Genomic DNA, 11,821 nt, shown 5'->3' on the forward strand with positions numbered 1-11,821 from the left:
TGGCGTGGCACAGGGGAAACGAATCAGACTAGAACAATGAGGTTGCAGGTTCCATCCCTGATCTGGATCAGTGGGTTAAGGACCAGCGTTGCTGTGATCTGTGGTGTAGGTCGCAGATGCGGCTAGGATCCTGGGTTGTTGTGGTTGTGGTGTAGCCGGCAGCTGTATCTCCGATTTGACCCTAGCCTGAGACCTTCCATATGCCACGGGTGTGGCCCTAAAAAAGCAAAAAAATAAAATAAAATAAAAACTCATATAATTCAATAGCAAAAAACTAAATGACCAATTTAAAAATGAGCAAAGGACCTGAGGTGACATTTCTTAAAATAAGACACACAAATGTCCAACAGATATATGAGAAGGCAATAACATCACTAATCATCAGGGAAATGCAAATCAAAATACAATATCACCTTACACCTGCTAGAATGGCTATTATCAAAAAGACAAAAGATAGCAAGTGTTGGTGAGGATGTGGACTCCAGGAAACCATCGTGTACTTTGGAATGTGAATTGGTACAGCCCTTGTAGAAACAGTATGGAGGTTACCGAAAAAATTTCAAAAAACCCTACCTTATGATCCTGCAATTCCACTTCTGGTTTTATATCCAAAAGAAATGATATCAGTATCTCAAAGAGATATTTGCATTCCTGTTTATTGTAGAATTATTCACAGTAGTCAAGATATGTAAACAATATAAATATTCATTGATGGATGAATGGATAAAGAAAATGTCATATACATGTATACAATGAAATATTATTCAATCTTTAAAAAAAAGAAAATTGGGAGTTCCCGTCGTGGCGCAGTGGTTAACGAATCCGACTAGGAACCATGAGGTTGCGGGTTCGTCCCTGCCTTGCTCAGTGGGTTAACGATCCAGCGTTGCCGTGAGCTGTGGTGTAGGTTGCAGACGCGGCTCGGATCCCGCATTGCTGTGGCTCTGGCGTAGGCCGGTGGCTACAGCTCCGATTAGACCCCTAGCCTGGGAACCTCCATATGCCACGGGAGCGGCCCAAGAAATAGCAACAACAACAACAACAAAAGACAAAAATAAATAAATAAATAAAAATTTAAAAATTAAAAAAAAAAAAAAGAAAATTGTCCATCTGCTATATGTTTCTTACAATGTAAGTTTCTTGAATTGTCTGGGATAAGATAAAAAATTTTCATTTCAGGAAGACTATAATAAGAAAATGATGCATTTTATAAATTTAAGATTAAGAACTTAAAGAATTAAAAGTAAAACAAAATGGAGGAGATAAACAAAATGATACAAGTGCTTGTTTAATACAAAGAAAGGCAGAAAAGAAAAATGATGACATACTTAAGATCACTTAAAAATCAAAATGGAGTGACTATGGCTCAGGCATCCAAATGAGCTAGGTGCCCAATGTGGATGTGGTTTCAGACACATTCCCAAATCACTGAGAACTTGAACTTTCTGAACTCCATCAAACTCAAGGATATTACCAATCATTTTGAAAATAGTATCTGCTAGCAGTTGCTAGCTGCAATCTTGTACTTTCAAAATGCCTAGCCCCTCCCCATTTCATAACTATGTAATCATCTCAAACCCCAACCAATCCTTGCTTAATAAGCACTCTTACTTCTAATTCTTGCCAATTTATGTAACTTCACCATTTTTTGCTTTTATCAACTTCCCTCATTTTGTAATCCAACTGAACACAATTCAAGTGCTTCCTTAGATTTTTACTTCCTCCAAAGAAAACATACAGATGGCCAAAAAACACATGAAAAGATGTTCAACATCACTCATTATTAGAGAAATGCAAATCAAAACCACGATGAGGTACCACCTTACACCAGCCAGAATGGCCATCATCCAAAAGTCTACAAACAATAAGTGCTGGAGAAGGTGTGGAGAAAAAGGAACCCTAGTACACTGTTGGTGGCATTGTAAATTGGTGCAACCACTGTGGAAAACGATACAGAGAGTCCTCAGAAAACTAAACATAGAACTACCATTGGATCCAGCAATCCCACTCCTGGGCATCTATCCAGAGAAAACCATGACTCGCAAAGACACATGTACTCCGATGTTCATTGCAGCACTGTTTGCAATAGCCAAGACATGGAAACAACCTAAATGTCCATCAACAGAGGAGTGGATCAAGAAGAGGTGGTACATATACACAATGGAATATTACTCAGCCATTAAAAGGAAAAAATACTGGCATTTTTAGCAACATGGATGGACCTAGAAATTATCATGCTAGGTGAAGTCAGCCACACAGTGAGACACCAACATCAAATGCTTTCACTGACATGTGGAATCTGAAAAAAAGATAGAATGAACTTCTTTGTAGAACAGATGCCAACTCACAGACATTGAAAAACTTATGGTCTCTGAAGGAGACAGTTTGGGGGGTGGGGGGATGTGCCTGGGCTATGGGATGGAAATCCTGTGATATTGGATTGTTATGATCATTATACAACTACAGATGTGATAAATTCATTTGAGTAATAATAGAAAAAGAAATGTCACTGATTTCAACAGTGAAGAAAAAAAAAAAAAAAAGATTTGTACTTCCTAGCTGCAGTCCTAACAAAGCCCAAATACTTTTTTTTGTTTGTTTTTGGTCTCAACCAGGTCTCTGCTCTTGGAATTCTTGGTTAAGAGGGAATAATGAAACAAACAGATAAAGAACAGATAAATAGTCCCAACTGGAGATAGGCACTTGCTATCTGCCTCTATGAGGATTAAGTCACTAACCACTACAGTCACTGATCTTCAACACCCCCTGAAAGGAGCTCAGGGTGGAAATCAGAAGTGAATCACTTTGTGCTCTGGGAAAACTGGCAGAACAGGTCTTCAGATAGATATTTTCAGGAGAAGACTTTATGTGTCCAATTCTTGCATTTCCTTGTATCTAGAAAAGCACTAAAATATTAAAATGGTGCCATCTGCTCCTCATGACTGGCAGCAACTTTCACGGGATTAACAGTAACCTTCTGTAAAAAATGTGTGCTTGACTGCATGGATACATTCCACCCCACCACCCCACCCCCCGCCCCCGGCACAAAATCACATATGTAATGACATTCCCCCCTACCTCTTTGGATTGGTATTTCAGAGCTATAATCTTCATTTTGCCCCCCAGTAAAACTTAACTGTAGTCCTTATTTTGACCCTAATGAAACTAAACTCTCAGCTTTTAGACTGTGCTTTTTTTTTTTTTTTTTTTTTTTCCTTTTCTTTGGCCACTCCGGTGGCCTGTGGAGGTTCCCAGGCTAGGGGTCTAATCGGAGCTGTAGCCGCTGGTCTACCCGACAGCCACAGCTACATGGGACCCGAGCCACGTCTGCAACCTACACCACAGCTCTCAGCAACACCAGATCCTTGACCCAAGGAGCGAGGCCAGGGATCAAACTGGCAACCTCATAGTTCTTTGTCAGATTTGTTAATCACTGAGCCACGGTGGGAACTCCTAGGCTGTGCATATTTTAAGTTAAGAAGGATCTTACTGTGATTATGCAAATGTTTTAAACCTTGATTATAGTGATGATTATGCAGTTTGGTAAACCTACTGATATAATAATTAAATTGTACACTGACAAGGATGAATTTAAGGTACGTAAATCATACTTCAATAAAGTTGTTTTCAAAAAGTATTGATGGGAATCATAGAAAGCAAATAGCAAGTTCCCGTCATGGCTCAGCAGTAACAAACCCTACTAGTATCCATAAGATGTGCGTTTGATCCCTGGCCTAAATCAGTGGGTTAAGTATCCGGTGTTGCCTTGAGCTGTGGTGTAGGCCTCAGAAGCAGCTTGGATCTGGGATTGCTGTGGCTGTGGCATAGGCCAACAGCTGCAGTTATGATTCAACCCCTAGCCTGGGAACTTCCATATGCCATGGGTGCAGCCCTAAAAGAGCAAATATCAGTTGGTAGACTTAATCTCATCTATATCAGAAATTGCACTTAATGTAGAACAAATATGGTAGTTAGAAGCCAAAACTGCTAGATTGAGTAAAAATGAGACCCAATTTTATGCTATTTATAGAAAACAGATTTTTTTGTCTTTTTTTTTTTTTTTTTTTTTTTTTAGGGCTACACCAATGGTATATTGAGTTTCCCAGGCTAGAGGTCGAATTGGAGTTGCAAACGCAGGCCTACACCACAGGTACAGCAACGCTAGATTTGAGCCTCATCTGCAACCTATACCGCAACAATGCTGGATTCTTAACCCACTGAGTGAGGCCAGACATGGAACCCAAGTCTTCATGGACGCTAGTCGGGTTCGTTAACCACTGAGCAATGATGGGGAACTCCAAGACACCGTTTGGAGTAGCACTTGAATTGTGTTCTGCTGGCCTACAAAATGGGGAAATATTACACGGGGAAAAAGCACAAAGATAGGTAAGTTGCTTATCAAAATTTAGGATTGGAGTTGGCAAGAAGTAAGAGTGCTTGTTAAGCAAGGATTGATTGGGGTGCAAAGTGATTGCATAGTTAAAATGTTGCAGAAACTGCAAAAAAAATCCGTGGCAGCAGGTGGCAGCGGAAGGAGACAAATGGCACCTGGGGATGTGGAAAAGCAAGGTTTATTCAGCACCAGGGAGTAGGCTCAGAGGAGTCATCTCCAGAGTCTGAGCACCAGGTCTTTGTTCTCAGCAACTTTCATACATTACAGGGTCTTGTTTTTCCCATGTAAGCATCCCCGGAACCTCCCCCCTTCCCAGAGCAGACAGTGTTCCTCCTTAAACCGAACTGGTAAGCAATGCTCAGAACAGGATTAGCAGGGCTGGTGGCTTGGACATAGGATACATAGTACATTATTACATAGGGTACAGGTACATTATTACAAGAAGGGTGGTATGAGGCAAGAATAACTGAAAAGGCCTGCAGCTGCCTTTTTAGCCAAGGTGGGCGGGGACTCATTTCAATAAGAGGAGACCTTGAGATCATAATCTTGCACCTGGCAACTGCTAGCAGATATTGTTTTGAGAATAGCTGGTGATGTCCTTGAGTTTGATTCAATTCATAAAACTCAAGTTCTGATGTTGGAACTGTCTGAAACCACATCAACAATGGCCACCCAGCTCCATTCTGAATGTCTAAACCACAGTTAATTAATTTAGATTTTCATATAGCAGATCAAAAATGCAGATTTGACAGTCATAAGCCAGGCTATTCTAGTTAGCATAAAGTTCAAGCCAGATCATGTATAAGCCAATGATTTTCCCCTACCTCAATATGTGAGAATTTCTTCCATTATGCAGAAAGGCTGAAAGTAAAAAAATGGAAAAGGCATACTATTAAAACTCTTTAAAAGAAAAAAAAGCTGATGTAGCTATATCAATATCAGACAACAGATTATTTAAGATGAGATGTACTATATGAGATTTTTAAGGACTATTTTATTATAAATGGGTCAGTTCAATACAAAAGCACGATATTCCTTGTGGTATATCCATTCAGTGACTATTGTTCGTCATTAAGAGCTGTAGCATGAGCTATCAAGCTATGAAAATACATGGAAGAATTGTTATAGACTGAATGCCTATGTTTCCCCAAAATTCATATGTTGAAACCCTAATCCTCAATGTGATAGTATTTTGGAGATAGGTCTTTGGGAGGTAATTAGGGTTAGATGAAGTCATGAGGATGGGGTCCCTTCTATTAGTGCCCTTCTAGAAGAAACACCAGAGAGCCTGCATTCTCTTTCTTCCTCTCTGCCATGTGAGGACACAGAGAGAAAAATGCTTGCTTGCAAGCCAAGAAGAGAATTCTCACTATAATCTAATGGTGGATTTCCAGTCTCCAGAACTATGAGAAAATACATTTCTGTTAAGTCACCCAGTCTATGGTATTTGCACAGCAACCTGACTAAGACGAAAACTTAAATGCATATTATTAAGTGAAAGAAGCCCATCTGAAAGGCTATGTGCTGAATGGTTCCACTTATATGACTTTCTGAAAAAGGCAAGACTATGGACACAGCAAAAAGTCGTTCCTTGCCAGGGGCTAGAGGGGAGGAAGGGATGAACTGGCAGAGAACAGAGGATTTTTAGGGCAGGGAAGCTATTTTATTTGATACAATGGATACACATCATACATTTGTCAGAACCCATGGAATCTGCAACACTAAGAGTGATCCCTAATGTAAACTATGGTTTTGGGTGATAATGATGTATCAATGTGATTTATCTTTATTTTTTGTTTTTTGGGCCTCTCCTGAGGCGTATGGAGGTTCCCAGGCTAGGGGTCCAAATGGAGCTCCAGCTGCAGGCCTATGCCACAGCTACAGCAATACCAGATCCAAGCTGCATCTGCAACCCACACCACAGCTCATGGCAACACCAGATCCTTATCTCACTGAGAAAGGCCAGAGGTAGAACCTGCATCCTCATGGATATTAGTCAGATTTGTTTCTGCTGAGCCACGACAGGAACTCCTCAATGTGATTTATTGATTATAACAAATGTACCATTCAGTACCACCCTGGTGTGGGATGTTGACGGTGGAGGAGGCTGTATAGAGAGAGGAGGTATATGGGGACTCTATGTACCTTCTATTCAATTGTGCTATGAACATAAAACTGCCCTAAAAAGAAATTCTATTTAAATCTCACAATATTCTATTATTTTTGTGTATCTAATAACAACTATTCAAAAGTAAGAAACAAAAGTTGACAGAACTGAGAATAGAAATAGAAAAATCAGGGATTCCTGTAGTGGCTTAGCAGTAAGGAACCCGACTAGCATCCATGAGGACTCAGGTTTGATCCCTGGCCTAGCTCAGAGGGTTAAGGATCCAGTGTTGCCATGGGCTGTGATGTAGGTCCCAGACGTGGCTTGGATCTGGCATTGCTGTGGCCGTGGTGCATGCTAGCAGCTACAGCTCTCATTGGACCCTTAGCCTGGGAACTTCCATATGCTGTGGGTTCAGCCCTAAAAAATAAACAAAAACAAAGAGAGAAAAAGAAAAATCCATAATCATCATTGGATATTTGAACAACCCTCTCTCGGTAAATGTTAAACAAGTAGACAAATATTAAGTGAGAAGATCAAAAGTTTCATGAGCCTAGAGTAACCAATGTCTGGTATGGAGATGTAATTGGATAGATTCCTAAAAAATAATATTTTTTTCTCTTTTGCCCCCCAACCCCACACATGGCATATGGCGTTCCAGGGACAGGGATCAGATCTGAGCCACAGCTGCAACCTATGCCACAGCTTCGGCAACACCAGCTCCTTTAACCCACTGTGCCATGCTGGGGAAGGAACCAGCGTCCTGGCACTGCAGAGATGTCACCAATCCCATTGCACCACAGCAAGAATTCCTAAAAAAGAAATTTTTGATAAAGTCTACTATGCATAAGCCAACTACAAATTGGCACTTGCCATCTGCCTCTAAAAGGATTAAGTCGCTGATCTTCAACACACCCTGAAAGGAGTTCTGGGTGGAGATCAGGAGTGAGGCACTCTGTGAGCTGGGAAAAACTGGCAGAAGGGGCTTGCAGATAGATACTTTCAGGTGATTTTTAATAAGCCCAAATTCTTGCATCTTCTCACATCTAGAAAACACTAAAATCATTAATGGAGCCATCTGCTTTTCATGACTAGTAGTAAGCCTCTGCCAAAATGTGTGCTTGACTGCATGTATCCACCTTCACTAAAATCACATAGAGTGCTGACTTCCCCCCTACCTCTTTGGAGCAGTTCCTCAAAGCTATCTAAGATGCTGTCTCCCAGACTGTAATCCTCATTTTGCCCAAATAAAACTTAACTCACAACTCTCACGTTATACATTTTTTCCAGTCAACATATACTTCAATTGCTCAGTTGATAGACCGGAAGACTATAGGATGCATATCCTGGTAGACATCCTTAGGTCTCTAAGGTTCAAGGCAAATGCAGGTATTTTGCACACTTCTGAGAAGGGTGTGAACTCCAACCTTCTAAAGCCATAAAATGGACATGGTAAAAAATATACTTGGACTTAGAAGGTCAAAGGTAGAGGAGATTCCCTGTTTTGGGGCTGAGATCTTGTAGGTACATCGTTCCTGGGTTTCAGACCTCCCAATCTTTTAGACTCTGAAGTTCTTTCACAGAAGAGAAAGATCCCTGGGAACAAGGATACAGGTGACTTCAGTTGGTTAATTTGGACAGGTACAGAGTTTTCCACATGGCCCGGGAGAGGGTAAGGGTGCAAGCATTTCTCCCAGTTTCTCTTGCACACTTAGCTGTTTTTATGTCATGCCCAGCAAGAAAAATACATGTGACCAGAGACCTCAGAAGATAGCACCATTTGATTCGATTTTTGTGTGGTTCATCTGAGACCTCTAGTGTTTCCAGTGCTGGGCATCCTTGGCTCCACATTATATTCATGTCTTAGGGGTCGTAAAGTGGCGTCTACTGTTACCCAGTATTTGGAGGACTTTTTCCCTGTCCTTAACAGTAGTCTTCACTGTTTTGGCAAGAGGTTTTTCCCTCTCATTTATATCTGAGCCCTCTCATTTTTTCCCACTGCTACCGCATTGAGCACACGTCTCTTTCCTAGACTCTGCTTCTAAGAGGTCTGCAGATCTTTGGCTCTTTCAGTTTGCCTTCCTGATTCCTATCAAAATTCTAAAACACAAAACTGATCTCTGCTGCAGTGGTTCTCCAAACATGGTCCTCAGGTCAGTAGCATCAGCATAATTCAGCAACGTGTTAGAAATGCAAATTCTCAGGCCCCTGGTCTTCTAAATCAGAAATTCCAAGAGTTGAGTCCAGCAACCTCTTTTTAACAAGCCCTAGAGGTGACTGTGATGCATGGTGAGGTCTGAGAAGCCACTGCTCTACCACTGGAGTGATCCCTCTCTCCAGTGATCTCTCTCCAAACCAGCAGGGAGCTCCTCTATTACCCTTGAAAGTACATTGAGGTTCTTTTACAGAGATCCCACAGAGGATCTGAGTTAGCAATCTTCCTCCAATCCCTGTTCCCTTCACTTTTTTTTTTCCCTTCACTTTTAATGTTGAAATTTATGGGATTCCAGGAAGAGACCTCTGCATCTGTGCCCAAGTTTCCTCTTTCTATAAGAACACAAGTCATACTGGATTAGGGTCACTAATGACCTCATTTTAACTTGATTATTTCTGTAAATACCTTATTTCCATATAAGGTCTCATATTGGGGCACTGGGGATTAGGACTGCTATATAACCTTTTGAAGGGACACAATCCCACCCATAACAAAGACCACAGAATTGTATCCCCTTTATCTGTCCTGGGAATTTCCAACATCACCATGGGATTTTTTCCCCTTCTCTTGGGAAGCATAAATAATTGAGACAATGACAATTGTTTATTCTTTAGGAAGTAAGCCAGGTCTGGGTGCTTCTTCCCTGACTTAGACTATATATTTGCAAGAGAAAGGGAAGCACTGAATATGAGCATAAACAATCTCCCTGTTTAAAGCTCTTGGTGGAAATTTGCCCCCCCTCCACAAATAGTTTTAATTTTATCAATGAAGGATGTGATTGGATGTCACCAGGAGTCACAATTTCTACCCTTAGAAGGCAGAAAATTGGCTCAAACCTCCCCCAGAATCTCATTACCCAGACTTACTCCGTCACCTGTTTCCCTCCTTCCCATCTCCAGCAAGTCTAGGCAGTAGTTGTGAATTAATTCTCTGCCACTGCCACACTCTAGCAAAAGAGACACATCAGCATTTTGGCATTCTGTAATTTCCACTTTGTTGTAATTAAAAGGAGCAAGAGTTCCTTTTTACATAGGGAGCCTGGAAATTCAGGTTTGGGGGACCCTAGACAGATGGGCAAAAGTCTGGAGAACTCAGGTGTGACTACTCTTCTCTCTGTCAAGAGAAGTGACAGTGTAAACTTAATTTTCTCACCCATTCTGGCCCTGCTCCCAGGCGCCCCTCCGGAGGCCAGCGAGAGCATGCAGAGGCCTCAGAAATGCTGGGTGCCAGGAGTACCCAGCCTGAGCTCAGAATCTGGCCTCAGTCCCTAGGGCAAGGCACCTCTGGCCATCTTCCCTACCGCAGTCAACAGTAATAATAGCCGCCATGCAGCTACAACCGCGCAGGAGAAACAGGACTCCAAGGGAGACAAGTTCCAAGGAAGGGACAGGAGGCTCTCCGGAAGCAGGAACCGATCCAACCCAAAGGCAGCCTTCTTTTCCGGTGGGCAGAGTTGGGGAGAAAGATTCTGCGGATTCTACTTAGGCCGACATTGGGCATTGATTGGCTTCGGCTATTTGCGCTTTGGGTCATGAACAGCAAAACAGAAGCAGGAGACTAACTTTCTTTCCTTACTTTTTGGGCCGAGCCCTACGGCAGGGGGAAGTTCTAGAGGCGGGGATCGAACCCGCTCTCAGACGAGATCGGCGCTAAGGTTGGGAACGGCCGCTCCTTGACCCGCTGTACCACTGGGAAAAATTACGAGCCTGTTTTCTCGTTGTTTCAATTCGAAGACTCCTCTCCCCGCTTCAGAACCGAAAAGTATCGCACTCAAAATTTAGCAAAAAACTGAAGTCGCGGCGCGCAGGGGTGACAGGAAAAGACAGCTTTGCTCTTTCTTACTTCACCGCCACTATCCCCAAGCGATCTGGAATCTAAATTAAGGAGTTCATTCCTCCTTTCAACGAAGAGTTTCTGGGCGTCAGGCGGAAGCTGACGCTACCCTTGCCTCGGGGAAGCTGTTACGTTCTAGACCCCAAGAGCTGAGCTTCCGGAACAGATGGTTTGTTCCTTTTAGTTACTGGTTTGAGAAGAGCTGTTGGAGTGGGCAGATGTAGGTTCGAGTCCTAGCAGAGCTGAGAACAAATGGAAGAAATTAATATCGTTTGGTGATACCTAGAATCATGATTTCAGATCGCACAGAGAACCGCGCTGAAAACACGGCACAAAGATATAACTAGCAAGTGTAGAGAGGGACAAGGCTGTTGGCTTGGTAGCGTGGCCGAGCGGTCTAAGGCGCTGGATTTAGGCTCCAGTCTCTTCGGAGGCGTGGGTTCGAATCCCACCGCTGCCAACGTTTTGTTCCCTAATCACAGGAAACATGACGTTCTCACTACAGAAAAAAAGTTCTATAAATCCATGAAGGGTTTGACCTATTATCTGTGTTTTCTGAACACCAAGCTCTGGACTAGGGGAATTCACTTGGGGCATTCAAGCTGAGAGAAGAAAGGTAGAGAACCATGAAGTAGCCTTGGAAGTGCATGTGTCCTACAAGCGGGTGGGCTGGGGCACAGAGGGACCCTGGGACTGAAGTAAGATCTCGTCTCAACGTTTGTTCCTAAATGTTAACCCGGAAAAATCTGGGCAGTTGCATACAATGCTGAAAGTGTTCCTGGGACACTTGCCCCAGCGGCTGACTGCCTCTCGGACCCCTACTGTTTCCTACAGCGTGCTATTTCTCCACCTGCTGGTGGTCTTCCAGCTACAACAGCACCTCTTCCCTCACCTCCTATTTATCTTTCGGTCTCTCCCTCTAGGTCCGCCACCAGGCCAGTAAAGGAGATGGGTTAAGCACGAAGCGAATCATCTAGAGAGGCAACTGCTCACCGGCTCAGGGAAGTGATTCAATTCCCAGGCCTGAGCCTACCCAGGAAGACTACCCTGACCCTCACCTAGCCGGTAAAGTGTCCTAGGATGGGTTCAAAGTCAGAATTTGAGCTCTTTAGGGAAGATTCTCAATTACTGAGCTTCGAAGGCAGTGTCATCTTTGGTACCAGTGAGGTACGGTTTGGCACACACTGCACTCAGGTTCGAATCCAGTCGTCCCTTCCTCAAGCTTCTGAGAAGTCGTCAGTTCATTTTAGTAGGTGGTGATGGTCCTGCCTGG

General features: G+C 42.8%; 1 non-coding gene across 1 annotated transcript; it reads left to right on the forward strand.

The window, feature by feature from the left end:
- On the forward strand, positions 10,927-11,008 carry TRNAL-UAG. The gene has a single exon. It is a non-coding gene; the product is annotated as a tRNA-Leu (tRNA).

This window comes from Sus scrofa, chromosome 7, assembly GCF_000003025.6.
Source record: "Sus scrofa isolate TJ Tabasco breed Duroc chromosome 7, Sscrofa11.1, whole genome shotgun sequence".
Classification (NCBI taxonomy): Eukaryota; Metazoa; Chordata; class Mammalia; order Artiodactyla; family Suidae; genus Sus; species Sus scrofa.